The sequence below is a fragment of the Papaver somniferum genome, unplaced genomic scaffold (genome assembly GCF_003573695.1).
Source record: "Papaver somniferum cultivar HN1 unplaced genomic scaffold, ASM357369v1 unplaced-scaffold_29, whole genome shotgun sequence".
NCBI lineage: Eukaryota > Viridiplantae > Streptophyta > Magnoliopsida > Ranunculales > Papaveraceae > Papaver > Papaver somniferum.
The window spans coordinates 1,798,864-1,818,062 of NW_020639929.1; the positions used below are offsets into that span (position 1 = coordinate 1,798,864).

The window sequence follows — 19,199 nt, forward strand, 5'->3', positions numbered from 1 at the left end:
GCATAATAAACGACCTTCTTTATTGGAAATAATATCTTTACTCAAAGTGGAATGATATGATTCGAGGCTAACAATCACAGCTAAGTCATTCTAGCATTATCTAAGAATTTAGCAGCCCAGTCGAATTCAACATCACTTTCTATGAGAAGTTGAGAACGGATCACTTTTCCTTGATCATCAAGTGCGTCCCTCTCACTTAAAGCTTGATCTCGTTCCACTTGAACTTGAAGAATAGTCTCTTGTAATTTCTTTAAAGCTTTGGCACCATTAAAAGCAATTTGATCCTTCTCATCGATAAGAGTACTAATCTTGTTTTGCAAGGCTTTGTTTCTCTCTTTAATTTCTAAAAAGAGACGTCTAAAATCATTACTAGTGGATAAGGCCTTCCTATGGTGAACATTAAGATCTTGGTACTTCATCTTAAGCTCCTCCAAAGAAAGGTATTCAACTTGTTATCAGCGAAGCTATTTAGAGAAAATTAAGATATTCTAGAAGAATATCATCATCAACAAGAGGAGTGAGAGAATAAAATAAGGAAATCGCCTCATCAGTAAGGAGGTAAATCTCTGCAGGGATAGATAATTACAATGGGAGAAAAAGACATAAATAAACATATTGACAAAAGAAGCAAAGCATTACGCACCAATTAATTGATCGTTTCTTTTTTGAAGATCAGATATCTTGTTTGTACATGAAGAAACGTCAGATTAAAGTTGATGGTTCGTCTTGCGAAGATCAGCAGCATCATTCTCATGAATGGAAACTTGGGACTTAAGTTCATTATTTTTAGCTGCAATCCTGCAAAGCCTTCTTTCATAGTCTGAAGAAACAACATATGATGAGCGAGCCTCCTTCGAGGTTATTAAATAAATGTGAGAAACTTCTGCATGATGTAACTTTAAGGAAAGTGCGAAGTTATAAGAAATTACCACAGAAGCAAGCGAATATTGAAAACTGGGACTCAAAGATGGGGCAGCTCCGCGAAGAGAATCATCATCCAAAGTAGGAGCATCTATTATCTTCGAAAGAGTCTTACATGTGTGAGCCAAAGAATCATCTCCAACTGCTGTCATGGAGTCAGAAAAAATACGCGATATCTGATCCATTGCAGATTTAATAGAGGAATCTTCACCAAGAATACTGTCATCATCATTGTCGGATAGAGAGCTTGAAGAGGAAGGTTCTTTCCGCTTCTTAGAGAGATTCTTGGAAGAAGATTTGGAAGCAGTCTTTTTAATGCGAATTACACCTTTTCCTTTCACGCTTACACTTACAATCTCCTCCTACGCACATAATGGAAGATAAGAAACAGATGCAACAATATTGTTAAAATTAAACGAAATGTTTTTTATACTTCATTATTGTGCGAGGATGTCACCTGAGACAAATTTCTGGCCTTTTTTGCTTGATCAACCATCTGAAATGGGGAAAATAGGTAAGAGTGGTAGAACATAAAAGGAAACAGAGGAAGTAATAATGAATAAAGATAACATACCACTTTCTCTTCTTCGGGCCATATGAATAACCAAGGATCATAAGCAGGAAGTCCCTCAGGAAGGGGAAAATTAAGCCATGTTCATCCCTACCAGTTATGTATGGGCCCACCAAGATGATTGGGTACTCTAACCATCGCTTTTCGTTCGACCAACGAGCGGTACTATTTGAAGAATCATGCCAATCAACATCTCGCATGATCCTTTTCTCTTCAGCAATACCATCTTTTCTTGACAAACGAATACCCCATTTAGAGGCGCTACTTTTCATGATGGTAACTTCGTAATTCTTGAAAACAATTCCAAGGGTATAATCAGCAGGATTAATTTTCTCATCTCGATGATCAGGATTTCTCTTATCCATTGGATACTGAGATTCTAAACCTCCTGCGCGACGATAGTATTCAAGAGCTATTCTAATAATATCGCCGCTAAGTTGAAATATACCACGCGAAAAACTCGCATGCGAAAGGATCTCATAAAACAAGGGAATTTTGGGATCATAAAGGGGAACAGGAAGACCTGCAAGAAGTTGTCCCACTGAAATGATTATCTTTTGATCACTCCATTCCTCAAGAGAAAACTATTCAGGTCCGAGTTTGGATGAAGGTTTTGATCCAGCAGGGACAGATAACGAAAAACCCCGTGGACCAAACTCTTTCTTCAATCTATCAAATGCATGTTTGTTCTTCCAACGAGCTTCAGGCATTTTTAAGTATGGGAATGAAGAATAATGAAAAGATCAAAATGGGAGAGAAAAAACAGAAGAAGTGCGAGAAGAAATCAAGGGAGTAGTAGCAGAAAAAAATAGTTGCAGAGAGTAAAGAAAAGACCAAGAGTAAAAAGAAGTATGAAGAAGAAAGAGAGTAAATAAGATATTTACTCTCGATTCCCGAGATATTCACTCATTAATGTGAAGATTGAGAATGAACGGATAAGAAAAAGAAGTTATAAAAGACGTGTCAGATCAAGAGTAGCTGAAAAAAATATGAAAAGAAGTTATAAGTACTCACGCTTAAATTAGGGGAATATGTCAGCTGAAAAGAATATGAAAAGATGAATGAGTGCGGCATTTTAAATTGGAATTTCTCATATCGCTCCCTTTCCAAAGAAACGACATGAGAAGAGGCAAAATGTAGATAATAAATACCGCACGTCATAATACTTTGGCGAAGTAATAAATTCGAAAAACGAGCGAAGGGTATCGCATATAGTATGTTTGAGATGACGCATCAGATGACGTAAGGAGAATCATGAATAAAGTGTGATAGCCGTGCGAAGTTATAGAGCATGTGCGAGAAGAGTCAAGATAAGCATGCGATAATGACGCACGTCAGATCCCAAAATAAAGGTTTTATTAGCTGTCATCTACTATGTAAACCCCTATATAAAGGGACCGAGCGACCTTGTTAGGAGAGAGATCTTTTTGAGAGCTTAAACTTGGAATTTTAGGAAAGAGAAAGATTATTTGTTCTCCAAGTTAGAACTCATCTCAAATCTTGTAATCATATTGAAGATTTTACGAATGAATGTACGAAATTTAAAATGATTTCTTGAATTGTTATTAAGATTTCATATAGGGTGTGGTATTAGGATTTCCTGCAACTACAATCCCAACCCAACCATGCATAACTATATAAGCTAGGGTATTTACAAAAACAGTCCCACTTTCTGTAACCGGTTCACAAATAAGTCACAGTGTTACAAAGTATTTGCAGAATGATCAGTTGGTCGTTTGATTCAGAGTTACTGACAACGGGGGGCCATGAATCAGAGTTAAATCAGTGCCGAAATTACCTACTTATCCCTGAAACCCTAAAAAGAAGCTAAACCTAATTCTTTTTTTCATTTTTGCTTCGTTCTTCTCTCGCCCCGCTAGCTCATGCTCTGAAACTGTATTTACCAAAAAAAGATGCATCGATAGATTTTTGAAGGAGATGAAAATTATTGGATGTTTCCATTAACAGTTTTGTGTGTCGTTGATGTGATTGAAGATGGAAGTAACCGTGTGAATAATTTTCTAAAGACAAACCCTAATTTGATTCTGTGATTTTGAAGATGGGAGATGGAAAGAGGTAAGATCTAACAAACCCTAGTTTTATTTTGTGATTTTGAATCAATAATTAAACAGTGGTAATGGTTGAGTTATGAATTATAGGAATTTGATGAAGGGGTGTAGATTCAGGTGGAATTAGGGTGTTTAAATGAAGAATTAAGAACTGAGTACGGGTTTTGTGTAATTGCAGTGGTGGTACTGATATTGATTGAATGGTGATGAACTTAATCGAGCAGTTGCGGGTTGAATCTGTTGATTACAGAGAAGAAGGAATTGGAGGTGGTTGTCTGTGGTGGATTAGAAGCTGAGAAGATGGTGTTACCGTGGTTGAGGTGGGGTGCATAACAGCTGAATCTAGTCTACTGGGGGTTCTTAATGGAATGAATTGTTAATGAATCTGGTTATGAACAGTGGCGTTGCTTGCTGCTGCTGGTGGTGTTTCTTGCAGGTGGTGGTGGCGCTGCTTCTTGTTGTTGCTGCTGATGGTGAAATAAATCAGGATCCTTACATGGCACCGGAACATCAACCCGCATTCAGGATCGTTATATCAAATTCCCTAAGAGGATTCTCCACTTCCTTTCTTGGGTGTAGCCACCACCACCACTAGTTCATCTCCATCACCTCAACAACTATGGAGGGGTATTTCAGACAAAAATCACACTGTTTTTCTCAAAACAGTTAAATCGGATGGAAAACTACCACTTTGTAAACACTAATTAAAGCTATGATCATTTTGTAAAATTAATTAGGAGAGCGTGATCATTCTGTAAAACCCCCTATAAGCTACTTCACTAGTTACACAATTTCAAAGAGTTGGGACATTTTTAATCACTTTCGAGTACTAGAAAATTTGTCATAAATTCACAACTCAGAAAACAGACTATTGAGTGTTAGCAGGAGATTAATCATCAAGGCGAGGGCTAACTTGAAATGTCAGATGTGAGGTGGAAATGTTGTACTGTTTCGATTTGTTACCAAGGTGGATCTCTCATCTGCTGGCACCTTATCTTATTGTTAGAGATTGTCTTTCTTCGCGTCTATGACAAAGAAATAATGAGTGTTGGTGTAATAAGGGTTATATGAGTACCGCGGATTGAAGCATGTCGGGCACGTGTTGCTTTTCTTTTATCTCTAGGTAACTTGTTGTCCCTAGAAATAAGATTTCGTCAGTAATTATACGTATCTAGCCTTGGTACTCAAAGTCCAAACCTGACCATCCTCTTTGTTCTCCAGCTAATTGGCCGTTTGTGCCGCTCGCTCAATTATTTGGTTGCGAAACCCCAAAGTAACATCAATAAGTAAAGGGTAGCATGGATGGTGCTATAAAGTATCATCTCGAGTTCTCGACCATTTAGAGCTTTGCATGGTGGAGTTGTTAAAAATGAGCAAGGCTACGTACCTAAGAGAAGAGAAGGTTGCATGGACTAATTGCTGACCGATTGCAGTCTGAGGCAATAGTTGCTTTGGGTTCGGGCAAATACAATGGCCGTAAAGTTATTAGACAATTATGTCATCAAAATTATATTGAATGATCAAAGAGATCATCCAAATCTAGAGGTGTAAATCGGGTTCTGTCAGCACGAGCGCAGCCCAGCACGTTAAATTGAGCACATCCCAACCCAGCACGTAACTTAGCCCAACACGGCAGAACATGTTAGTTAAATGGGACGTGCTGGGTTTGACTAATCGGCGCAGTAGCCCAGCACAACACACATCACGGATTAGCACGTGACACGAAACAACACAACACGTTAAGAAAGCACGACATTATATGTATAAATTACAACAAAACATGGCACAATACATCTCATTTTGTGTATATTTCACAAAAAAATCTTTATTCTTGCCAATTATTGACATTTACTATCGTTATGTTGACTTATTTTCACACTAACACACATAATACCTAAATATTTGGAAAAAGTTTATATTGGAAAATATAAAATAAACGTGCCCGGCATAGCACAGCACGACACATCACGTTTATTTTTCTTGCATAGCCCAACACAACACGCCTTCTGGAACGACACATCACGGCACGTTATAATCTCCAGCACAGCACATCACGTCACATAGCACGCTAAACACGTGAGTTCATGGTTTGTGCTATGCTGGGCCAGAACGTTTTACACCTCTACCTAAATCTACTGAATGAGGTAAAGTGGTGGTAAACATGGGAAGGAATGTTGTCGTGGACTCTGAACTGTGTAAAGTATAAAGGGTATATTAATTATATGTCCTTCATTTTCAAACCCAACAAATATATCCTTATTCAATAATAAATATGTCCCTACTTTTTTATAATCTTATCTATTTAATATTACATTACCTTAATACCCTCATTCATGTAATATTTTTCTTTATTTCAAAATGGAACAAATTTCTTCCTCTACCACTTCACCACCACCACTAGCACCACCACTACCAACATTCAACTACCATTCCACAACCACCGTTCAACAACCACCACCTACCAACCGCCACCACCACCAATATTCCACCACTACTCCTTCACCACCACCATTACACCACCAATAGTCCTCCACTACCACTAGTCCGTCGCCGCCACCACCACTGGTCCGCCGCTGTCGCCGTCGCTGCCGCCGCCACCACTGGTTCAGATATTTTTGTATCAACAACAGTAGTTGATCCATTTCAGTTGGATCAACAATAACATTGGATGTTTATCCATGATGATGGATCAACAGTAAGTGGCATAAAACTGAAATTGATACATTTCACAATAGAAGTTTATCCATTGCAGTTGGATCAACAGTTGAAGTTTATCCATTGCAGTAGGATCAACAGTATAAGTTTATCCATTTTAGTTGGATCAACAATGGATGTTTATCCATGCTGATGGAAAATGCTACCATTTCATCAGCTGCAGTTTCAGATCCACCAACAAAACCATCAACCACCATTAATAATCCATAGCAGCAACCACCGCCACCGCCGCCATCGGTTCAGATAATTTTGTATCAACAACAATAGTTTATCCATTTCAGTTGGATCAACAATAGATGTTTATCCATTTCAGTTGGATCAACAATGGATGTCTATCCATGATGATGGATCAACATTAAGTGGCATAAAACTGAAATTGATACATTTTAGTTGGATCAACAGTAGAAGTTTATCCATTGCAATTGGATCAACAGTACAATTTTATCCATTTTAGTTGGATCAACAATGGATGTTTATCCATGCTGATGGAAAAATGCTACCATTTCACCAGCTGCAGTTTCAGATCCACCAACAAAACCATCAACCACCATTTATAATCCATAGCAGCAACCATCACTGGCTTCTATGAAGCTTCAACACCAATTCAAACCACCACCACCGTCGCCAACAGAACCACCACCGCCGCTACCATTATCATCCTTACTTCTCTCTTCAGAATTCTATATTCCCTGTAATTCTTACACATTCATCTATTCATTTTAATCACAATTAATCCATTAGAAGCATCAACAACTTCATATTCGGACACACCCGTTACTTCTCAGCAACAACAAGTTCATTATCTCCAACATATCCTATTGATTCACACACCATAACCCTTTCGAAATCAATTTTGTCGCAGCAGCTCTCAGATCCCCTTTTCTTAATCGAATCGAACCACCAAATCGTTCGCAAACGTTGCTCAAAACTTGATTTCAAAACCTAAAAAATCAGATCTCGTTTTCTTTGGGTATGTTTTAAAAATCGATTATAGAAGAAGAAGAAGATTTCATATGTTGCTGATACATCTCGATTGTCGGCGGCGAAGATAGGAGAATTTGCAGAGATGGTGACGATGGAGATGCTGCTGGTGGTGGTGGAGCAATGGGGGGTTCGCTGCTAAATGAAGAAGAAGAAGAAGAAGAAGAAGAAGTAAGTAGGGATAGACCTAGATAAAAACAATAGATAAAAGGGCAAATTTGGAAGAAATAAAAACCTTATTGGACCCCTGATGGGCTTAGGAATGAAGAGGGACATATTTATTGTGTGATAAGGATATTTGTATAGACCATCAAAAAAATAGGGACAAATATTCAATTACCACAAGTATAAAGCCGAGAGTAAGATCTAAATGTATGTATTTACAATGATGCCCGAATGTCTGTATTTACATTGAAGCCCAATCTGCAGGAGATGACAAATATTAACAGTTGCTTGTTGGTGATCAGTAACAAAATTTAAGACTGCAAATATACTGCTGTCAATTTTGATTCATTGCAAGTCCGTTTAGTGTGATAATGTAACGTCTTTGGTTGTCCATACCTTGTATTTTGCCCCCGACAAATAGAGTAATGGATCAATATCTGATTTTTTTTTATTTTTTTCATTTTTTTATTTTTCTCCAATATCTCAAAAACTATTTCCTACGCGTTTAGAACTTGCACAATTTTTCGATTACACGGTACATAACCTAAAATTTTATTCCATCAACTTCTTATTATCATTGGTTTTAAAGTTAATAAACATAGGTTTTAATTGTGGAACAGATACAAAATTATGTACATACATATATGTAAGCCCAAAATGTAATATGGATCTACTATCACAAATACTACATGGCAAATATAGTTTTTATGAATGTCAATCGTATTTATTAGTGAAAATAGAGTGAACTTCTTATACAGACATTTGTAAATAAATCATGTAAAAACCGTCTCTTCACATGGAACCGATTCCTCACATTCAGAGATTACCAAGGACCATTATAGGGCCCACCACTGGGAGAGTGTGAGGGAGGTCGATTTTCCCATTATTTTTTTCATGGTCTGTTGAGACTTTTTGTTTGGCTGATAGAGACTCAGTCCTTTATCAGAGTTTCCTTCTGTCATCAACAGAGTCAATCTCAAGGTCTATCAAAGTAGTTAAACCACGATACTGTATGCACATGACTATATTTAATAAGATTGTTTCGGACGATCTTGTGGGATTTAATTTCCTTTTGTCGGTCTACTTTGGGAGTAGGACTGGATTATGAAATATGAAGCCTTAAATCTTGCCATCTTGTAAGATATCCCATGATCATCGTGATGAAAATTTGGGGTATATCTCATATGCGACCCACCTTATTACGTGTCACATCATTGTGAGTTTCTCAGGAAAATGTTACTCTTTTTATCCGTAGGCAAACAAAAGAGGCTATAGTATACACATTGACTCACTTTTCAATCAACTGTCGCAAAACGGAAGTACAGTTAAAGTTTCAACTTAATGGACTTAAGAGGCGATAAGTCAGACGACGATGACTTAGTCAAACAGAAATTTTCACTTCGATTCTTCATTTGATTTAGCAAATTCCTTCTGTTTTCTTTTTAAATTTCATGTTCTTCGTTTGATTCTCTCATGTTTTCCTACTTTTAATTTTATTTTTGGTGCAGGATTTTTAGTATCGTCAATTCTCTTTTATGACCTAATTTAGGGTTTTTGCGTCCTCCCCAATTTTCCCTGTTAATTTAGAGTTTCATGTTATGTTTGAAAAGTTGATTTAGATTACTGTGTTGATTCTTTCATCTCTAATCATTTTTTTGGTTGCTTCTAATTTAGTTCTTCCTTTCGCTTTATTTCAGGTCATGGGCTAATGGAGGTGTAGTCATAAAATTTAAGGACATCATCATGAGAATCGTAAATCAACAGTAATTTTAGGGTTGTCAGGCTAATATTAGCATATGGGTTTGGTTCACAGATATGGGTATTATTACAGTTCTTTGTTTCAGATTCATTGAATGGTATGTTCAGAACGATTAAAAGGTTTTTGATTAATTATTAATTGATGGAGCTTCATCAGGATGATTTGAGATCCTACCTAGAGTAGGGATTATATGATTTTATTAGTTAAGAGAAATACTTAATGTATACCAGTTTTTTGTATTGGGAATGGAATTTTCTTATTAGGGTGATGCTTTTTAGTCTCATTTTGTTCAGCTCAGTAACAAGATTAACAAGAATATGAAGCTTAATCTCTCTTGATGGTTGCTTGTTGAAGTTAATTACTTGTCACAAGCCATAAAAAGTTGTGTTACTCTTTTTTAATGTTAATTATTTGGAATTTAAAACTCAAAGTTGTCTGCAACTGATAAAGATTAACTAATGGAATCTTTGTTGAGGGTGGCTGTCTCATTTTTTTTACTACACTTGGCATTTCTTCTAGGTTAGGCTCAGTCATTTGACAAGCTGAACTTGAAGAATACGAATATTGTTCTGATAGTTTTCTGTCATTAGTTGTCTTTACTTAAAGGAAGAGTTTTCAAATCTTAACTGCAAACATGCAGCTCAATTGCTCTTTTCCTTCAACTGAGTTACTGAGAGAAGTATTTAGACTCTTAGGTCCGCTCACTAGCCTGCAATTAATTGTCATCTCAATATTAAAGTTATGTCTGTATCGTTACTGCTATGTTTCATGCTTAATATACTTTCATCTATCATTGAGTTTGCTGTGGAGTTATATTTATACTACAAGAACTCCCTCAACTTCATCACAGCTCTCCTTCAATTTTTATCCCTTATCTGTTAGCTTCATTCAATATCCTTGAATACCAGTTGCTCAAGTTAGAGTTTTAGACCTAGATGAAGATGTAGAATAATTCCCACATAGGTTTGCTTCCCTACTATGTGATGATAACAAAAGCTATCATAAAACCTCTGTCAAGCATCATCTTAATAGGATCTTGCCTATTGTTGCAGGTGATTTTAAGCTTTCCAAGCCTTATATTCAAGGAATCGGTAATCAGAATCTGTTTGTAGTAATGCTTAAGAAGAGTCAAGATAGGGACATTGCTTTTCTTGCTAGGACAACCTTAGTATTTGGTCAACTTTTCGCTGTACAAACTCTTAATTCACTAGAGTCTATTTTTGATCTATTTTGGGAAGTCATTCTTATGCCAGTGCAGATACATATCCACTCTGATATGGTCAACAAAGGAAAGGTGCGAGAAGTGTTTGATCAAATTGGAAAATTTGTTGCAGCCGACACTCCGGCTGGGAATTGGTATGAAACCAGGTTGATGGTGCCATTGAAGACACCACTTACAAGGAAAGTTGTCTTTAATAGTAGTAAGTGACCTTACATTATGACTTCTTTTTACCCTAAACTTCATTTTCATGCATGCAAGAAGTGTTTTGTGTTGTATCATGATGAGGCAAAGTGCAAGGAGATTCAGTAAAGGATTTTTGTCAGGGCTCTTCCAGCTCCCTTTCCTCGTGCTACGCATGTTGCTGTTACTAATGCAAAGTCGCAGGCTGAAGTTGGAGAAAGCTCAAAGTCAAATGTCTCTGTAAGTGAGCCCTTAATTAGGGACCATTCAAGGCCTTCTGCCTTCTCTGTTACTCTCCATCCATTGGGTAGCATCGGTAACAAGAGCTCAACCTTCTCTCCTCTTGTTTTTCCGTCGTCTTTACCTGCCATGTCTGCCTTAACTATTATAGAACCTTTGAATCCTCTTATTCCCACTAATTCTCCCCGAGCCACTTCATGCTTTGTGTCGCCTTTCAATAATTTTAGTTTGGGAGATAATGGTAATGTGCATGACCGCAAAGGTAAAAGACCAAGAACTGTTTTTGAATCTGTCTATTTGGAGACTGGATCTTTCTCATCGTCCTCTTCAATGATGCCGACTCCACGTTGGCCTCCTCTTTCATCTGCTCCGTTTTCACGCTGCTGCCTCTTCTTTCAATATTGGAAGCTTAGGTTCTCATTCTAGTATGAGTTATGCGGTTAGTAATGTTTGCTGGGCTACTTTTTGTTCAACTTTCTCTCAGACTGTTGTTTCTTCTTCAAGTTATGCATGCAGTTCAGTTTCAGAAATGAATTTCTTCACTGAAGGTTTTATGCCAATAGTTTTGAACATGAACTTTCGAGTGTACCTTCTTAGAATGAAGATTTCAAGGATACTATTATTCTAGAACCATTGCCATTAGCCTCTCTTCCACCAGAACCGGTTATTACTGATGAAGATTTTGAAAGAGAAATTGATCTCATGATGATGGATGATGACTCTATGACTGAGAATACCTCCATGGCTCATGACCCTGTAAGTTAATAAAACCTAGCTTGACTTTCTTGATTCCCTTGATATTCTCTGTTTATTTTGCTGCTTCTTTTTTTATTACTTATATAAAGTGCTTTTTTCTTTTAATTATGAAGTTCTTAAGTTGGAATATAAATGGATGATGCTCTGATAAAAAATGGAGGCATTTATTTAATATTTTTAGGAAATATAGATTAGATGGTATATGCTTAATAGAAACAATGGTGAATGAGAAAACTGTTAAGAAATACACACATCATTTGCCTTATGATGCCTGGACTATAATCCCATCAATTGGAAAATCTGGAGGTCTGGCTTTTGGTTACTTTGAGAAATCTTCCATAGAGATACTAGGAATCTCACTAAATATGATACATATTCTGTGTGATATTACTCCTGCAAACAAAAACTGTGTTGTCTCATTTGTTTATGGCTCCTTAAACCTTGCGGGCATGAGAAATCAGTGGAACTTCCTTAGTGAAATGAATGATAATAATAAGAATTCGTGGCTACTACTAGGAGATTTTAATTTTGTTTTGGATGATTCGGACAAACTGGGGGGTAATTATACGAGCTCTTTCCCTCCTAATTTTGTTAAAGGCAAGATGTTTGATATGAACATGAATGAAGTAGTCTCTTTTGGAAATCCCTATACTTGGTGCAACAGAAGATTTAAGAATCCGAATGAATTGATTTTAGAAAAATTAGACAGGGCCTTCATGAATGATAGGTGGGTCACAGTACTACCTCAAACTCGTTCTACTAACTTAGGGAGGATTTTTCAGACCATTGTCCTGTTTTGGTTAAATGCTTTCATTGGGTAAAGAACTTGAATGTTCCGTATAAATTCTTTAAATGTTGGCAACTTAATACTGAGTTTAAATATGTTTTATCTAATTCTTAGTCTAACAGAGTGGTTGGTTCTCCTACTTAATATTATGTTGTTGTGAATAAAGCTCGAGAATGTGAAATTTGAATTATGTAAGTGGAACATTAACTCTTTTGGTCATATTAAAACTACTATATGTAAACTTAATGATGAGTTAGAAAGGTTACAATCTCTTCCTTATTCTGCTCAAGTTGGTCAGTTCATTTTGAATTATTCAAAGCAGTTAGATTATTGGTATGAAGTTGAACATAGCTTGTATAGACATAAATCTAGGATAAATTACTTCACTCAATATGATAGGAATACTCACTTCTTTCATAACACGGTGAATCTTAGGAAAATGTACAACACAATTCATACAATTAGAGATGATCAAGGGAACTGGCTTGAGGACAGGGATCAAACAGTTCAGTTGCTCTCTTTGCATTTTAAAAAATTTCTTCTACCTCCAATCCTAGACTTGATGATATAGAGGAAGCCTTACGGTATGTTAGTCCCATTATTAATAATGAAATTAATGCCACTTTGATTTCCATTCCCACCCCTCAGGAAATTAGAGATATTGTTAATAACCTTGCCTCATGGAGCTCGCTAGAGCCTGATGGTTTTCAGGCTGGATTCTTCCAGGATAACTGGGAGATTTTGGAAGATGAGGTTGTTTCGCATGTTCATAATTTTTTTAGAAATCGATATCTGCTAAAACAAATTAATTTCTCTTTCATTTCCTTAATCCCTAAGATAAAAAATGCATCTTCACCTCATGATTTCAGGCATATTATCTTATCAAATTCAGTTTATAAAATAATTTCCAAAATCTTAACTAATCGCTTGAAACCATTTATGGATAAATTAATTTCGCCTTTTCAGTCTGCTTTTGTTACCAATCAACAGATTCATGATAATGTAGTTATTATTCAAGAAATTCTTCACTCCTTCAAAAGAAGAAAGAAATCCAATAGGAATGACTGTTTGGCTATCAAGATTGACATTTCTAAAGCTTTCGATAGGCTGGAATGGTCCTTCATTATGGCTGTCTTCAAAAAGTTGGGTCCTTGTGAAGAATGGTGTCAAATGATAGGGCAGTGTATAAGTACTGTATCATATTCTGTTTTGGTTAATGGTTCACCAGGTGAAATGTTTTATCCCTCTCGAGGTATTAGGAAAGGTGACTGTCTGTCGCCTTACATTTTTATCTTATGCATGGAAGTGTTGTCTCAAATGTTGGTGAAAATGGATGCAAAGAAGTTGATACAAGGCTTCAAGTTTAAAAAGGACAACCCTTCGATCTCTCATCTCTTTTTTTGCTGACGATTGTATGCTTTTTTGCAAGGCTTCTGTCCCTTATGCTACGAATCTCCTCAAGATTGTAAATATCTTTGCTCAGGCATCAGGTCAGGCAATTAACTTTGAAAAGTCTGGATTTATTACTAGTAGGAAAATGCATCATAAGCATATTAAGATGTTGGCTAGAATTCTTAAAATGAAGTTCCTTAGTAACTCTGAAAAATACTTAGGAACACCTGTTTTTATTACTAAACATAAAACCAATTCTTTCAATTTTCTTATTCAAAATATTTACACTAGATTAGGTACCACAAAAAAGAGCAATCCCAATGTGGCAGGGAGAACCATTGTTACTAAACATGCCTTATCTAGTTTATCAGTCTACGAAATGGCCTGTTTCCCTCTTCCGAAGACTATTACTTCAAAAATGGATTCCATTCAAAGAGCTTTTTGGTGGTGTAAATAAAATCCCAAGAGAGCTGCATATTTTCAATCTTGGGGAGATATAGGTAAGTCCAAATTAAATGGTGGTTTAGGAATTAGAAACACTTATGATACGAATAAAGTTTTCATATGTAAACTTGGTTGGAGAATTATGAAGCAACCAAATTTATTTCTTTCTCATTTTATGAAAGACAAATACTTCCGTAATCAGAATCTGCTGGAAATTGATAAAGCCGCCGATTCCTGTTCTTGGATATGGAAAAGTGTTGTAAAGGGTTTGAAATTTATTAAAGATAACTCTGTAGTTAAGATATATAATGGGGTTTCTACTCGTATTTGGTTTCATAACTGGATTCTAGGGAATTTGCATCCCCCGGTTCCCAGAATTCCTACTCATTGTGAGTATGAATATCACTCGTAGAAATATGGCTTTTGGTAACAGGTATAAACTGTTACCGTATAGTTTCTGTAACAGTTTTAAATTTTTCTGCGGTGTTATTAAAACCCCTGTTACGAAAAGTTTATAAAAACTGTTACGAAATCGTTGCATAGAAATGTTGCATAAATTTTAAACTGTCACCGTTAGTGGTTTTCCGTATCAGTTTATACAAATTTATGTTATTGAATAGTTACAACTGTAACTGTTTTTAGAAAAACTGTTGTGATTGGCAGATTACTATAACATATTTGAGAACAAACCGTTACTGTCTTCAGAGTAATTATAACACATCAAGTCTTAAACTGTTACGATACTCTCATATATGTTTTATGTTTGGACTTGAACACGGTATTAAGCTGACAGTTTTCCAACAAAACTGTTACTATGAACTGTTACGGTAACATTTTTTTTCAAAACCCTTACTATATGGATGCTTAAGTAACATTTTAATTTATAAAATGTTACGTCCGGAGGTATTACAGTAACATTTTTTCCGAAACAAGTTACTATATGTATGGTTAGAGTAACATTTTAGTTTATAAGGTGTTACGGTAGAGGGTAGGCCGACTGGGCAGGGGTGGGGCAGGCTCACGATCTTCAGATCTATTATCAGGCTCACGATCTTCGGATCTGTTATCAATTGATGGATACGGGCTGGAAAGGCGAGCCGAGCGAGCTTTCAGTGTAAATATTTTTAGGGACTGGGCCAGTTGATATTATTAACAAGACAAAATAAAATATTGCACAAGCGTAAATAAGTCAATGTATTCAAGATAATCTTAAAATTATTCATAAAATCAAACATCTTGAATATCAATATCCGCATCAAAAGAAAAAACTAATAAGTAGTCACAATCGTTTAGGAAAAAAAGAAAAGAAACAACAAGCTTTAAATTATTCCGCTAAGCAATCCATATCTGTCACTCCATCGTTCTCTTAATCCATATCAGCCGCTGCATCGTTCTCTTTTATATATGGTTTGATGTGATCGATCCATTCTTTGCGGACTTCCATCATATCTCCCTCATCGTACTTTTTCTTTGGAAAATACTGAAAATAATTAAGAACTAGTTAAGATATCTACATAGATAGATCAAAATCTGAGTTATTGCTGAATATTATACTATGGATGTAGAATATAACTTACCATGAATGCAGGCTCAGAGCTTTGTCTTTCCACAAGTTCTTTCATGTACCTCATAATATAAAATCCATATTGACAGTGGTTCTCTTGTCGAGGGATACACTACATTTTTCATAAATTGTATGCGTCAATACTATTTAAATTCACAAGTTATTAACACTAGGTTAGCTTGTTCACCTTCTCTTCATAAAATGAAAAGCCTGAGTTTCCTTTTCCTACTTGTAGACAACCTTTCAAAGCCCTGGATGAAAATGAAAATAAGTTTAATATATTGAAAAAATACTTGATGAGATTGAATTTCATATGTAAACATAAAAATATATTAACCTCTTGATATTTTTATGAATTTCAGAGTTTGCGGTTTTGCCACCAGCTGGATCTATCCACCATGCCTTCCGAGCACTAAAGTTAATAACCAATAAGACCCAATGATGTGGTCTGCAATAAACAAATACTGACGTTGAAACTTGAACATTTCCAACCTAAATCACATCAAGAACAATGAGATGATCTAGTATATATATAAATATGTAAACTTACTTCCTTAGATAAGGAAACAGAACTCTGCATTTGCTTTATTAAGCCAGGTGATGAGATCCAGAGTGAATTTTGTCGAATTTGATGCCTTCGATTGTAGCGCTGCTGGATCCACAAAAGCAAATTTGCTTTGGTTTTTTGATGAAAGAAGTTTCTCGTGCAAAATCCTGGATAATACGACATGCGAAGGTATAAGACTCATGGATGATCTGATTATAATACAATTGAAGATAGTGAATACCATCACCTGATGTATATAACAACATTGGTAACAGATGCATATCGTCCTCGTTTGCAGACACGTGTGATATCATCCACCAATACGTTCAACGTGTTGTTAGTTACCGAGTTGAAAATACCACAACCAATAGTCATCAAAATATCTCCGTCCAATTCGGATAGACGATTAGTTGCATCATTCAAAAAAATCTCTAGCAAATCTGATGAAGATGTCGTGTCTTCACCCTATAAAGTAAGACAGATAACTAAAAATATTGAAGAAGTTACAAAAAAACAAAAAAACATGAATACAGAAATACACATACCTTATTTGATATGAGTACGAGTTTCTTAGGCCATTGCACGAACGTCCCTACAACATCTTTGTCTATCTCTATATCACTTTTAGGGACCGGAACCGGGACGAGGACTGCAGGTTTCTTAGCATATTTAACCATGACACGGTAATTATATTTGCTCAAATATTCATTATGATCTTTCACCACCTCCTCAGGGTCAGAATAGAAGACAATTCCCGTTGCTACGACATCAGAGTCTATCATCAACTCACAAGGATCTCCCTATATTAAACAAACCAATTAATATAATAAAGAGAACAGTACAGTAAAACTTTAGTATGGAAATGTCAGAAATTACCTTCCCAAGTCCAGGAGTTTGAGGAAAGCCATTCACAACCGGATTGCAAACATATCATATGACGGATTCAACATCCATAGTGTCAACTATTAAGGAGAGTTTTCTATATAACTGAGAATCTAATAACTAGAGCCGTACTCTTGACGAGATTTTTACCTTCTTATGCATGGAATTTTCTGTCATACCATTCCCGGACCTCTTCCTTTTGGGTATACTTTGTTTTGGCAGAGAATTAGCCATTATCTGAAAGCGACATTTCAGATAATTATAAACAAATGATTTATACATTTACGAATTAAAGGTTTAAAATTACTAGTAAAATCCTTATCACAAATTAATCAAATGAGTTGAAACAAATTAATCAGAGGCTAGGAGACATGCCGTTCTAGTTTCATCACCCATAGTGGTTCTCGCCGGAGTAGGTGCTCCATATTTCTACAAAAAGATTTAATTAGTCACACAAACAGAATTCTAAACTCTGAGCAACAAAAGAAAAGATATCTCATAATGAGTCAAAGCAAACCGCATCATTCACCTTTTTGGGTTGGGGGCTTCTTGATGATTCAGATAGTGTTGGCCGGGCTAGAACAGAATGAGATGCGACAGATGACTGAAAATAGAATTAAAATTAATATCAGTACTATTGAAATGTAATTAAGCACCAACACTAATAAAAATTGAGTTAAGAAATTTAATTCTCGGATATTATAATCACATTTTACCTGTTGACTTTGTCTAAGTTGCTCCTCTAAGGCATCATTTGTAAATTTTAGTCGCTTATTCTCTTCAAGGCACTCCTCATACTTTTGCTTTGTTACTCTGGCACGGGCTTTAGGCTTATCAAAGAATGTAGTTGGGGTAATATGTTTACTAGCAGCCCTAACTCTGCCAGGATGCTCTGGACCAAAAAAGTGTGTGGTCGCGTCGACATCGCTAGGCACATCACTTGTCCCATCTATTCGTTGCTTTTGAAACTCATCCTGCATAAATATAAATTTAATGTAGATTAACAAAAACTAAAATTACGAGGCCAACCATAAATTGAAAACTACAACAGCTTACAATACTGGCTGCCATTTCTTTACACTCATCATTTTTATACACTCCTTCTTTCATACGTGCCTCCTTCCATAACACACATCGATCATCCTGTGTGTACTTACCACTGTCTATCTGCTCATTTCAAATATAAGAGATGACCAGACATTAATATAATATAGCTAGTTATAAATTATATAAAATGATTACAGAATTAAAACAATTTCGTACTAATTTTTCCGCCAGTCCTGTGTATCCGGCACGGCCGGTGCGGCAGCCATAAATGTTCAGAGATCGCTTCTATGATTGTTCATCATGGATATCCTGCACAAAAGAATCATATATTATGTTAAGAGAAACCAATATAACAAAATATAAATAAATAATAATTCACATCCATATAAAAACACCTTAAATTCAGAAGATAATCTTCTTTTCACAAAAGCGTCCCAATGATGTTGCTTGATATATGGGTACAACTGGGGAGGCTTCTTAAGAATCTGAGGTTCATCCTTGAATGGCAGAACATAGTCTTTTGTGAGTCGGGACTTAAAAGTTCTCCACAGACTTCCGCAATTTTGCAACATCGTCTTTTTCAGGTGTGGTTCAATATTGAATCGACTCTATAACAAATGTAGATTTTCAACATATCAATATAAAAAACATATTACATAAAGTTCACGCGAACACTTGAGTTTCATGCACAATAATACCTTAATACAATCCCACAATGCATCTTTCTGTGTAGTGTTAACATAATTCCACGAGTCAATATGAATCGGGATAAGCATCCTCGCCATTAAGCCCATATAACTAGGCAGCTTTGCATGTTTCGTCACCCGAGGCAAACCATGATCATTCAAAAGTATATCTTGTTTGTCAGGATTATTGTCTTTCACCAGAGTTGGTAGCCTTGAAACGCTCCGGGTGTTTTTCTTCTTAACTATAGAAAAGAAACCTATACTTAAATCA

General features: G+C 36.1%; 3 long non-coding RNA genes across 3 annotated transcripts; 1 reads left to right on the top strand and 2 right to left on the bottom strand.

Moving 5' to 3' along the window:
• The first annotated feature begins 3,363 nt into the window (after positions 1–3,363).
• LOC113341443 lies at positions 3,364–4,292 on the top strand. The gene is made up of 2 exons (XR_003355926.1): positions 3,364–3,568; positions 3,652–4,292. It is a non-coding gene; the product is annotated as an uncharacterized LOC113341443 (long non-coding RNA).
• Positions 4,293–15,439: 11,147 nt separating this feature from the next.
• Positions 15,440–17,421, bottom strand: LOC113341442. The gene is made up of 8 exons (XR_003355925.1): positions 17,190–17,421; positions 16,859–17,113; positions 16,561–16,778; positions 16,317–16,480; positions 16,104–16,214; positions 15,954–16,017; positions 15,780–15,878; positions 15,440–15,682 (listed from the first exon to the last, which is right to left on the bottom strand). It is a non-coding gene; the product is annotated as an uncharacterized LOC113341442 (long non-coding RNA).
• A 1,037-nt stretch (positions 17,422–18,458) lies between these two features.
• Positions 18,459–19,157, bottom strand: LOC113341445. The gene is made up of 3 exons (XR_003355928.1): positions 18,941–19,157; positions 18,638–18,850; positions 18,459–18,551 (listed from the first exon to the last, which is right to left on the bottom strand). It is a non-coding gene; the product is annotated as an uncharacterized LOC113341445 (long non-coding RNA).
• Between the last annotated feature and the right edge of the window lie 42 nt (positions 19,158–19,199).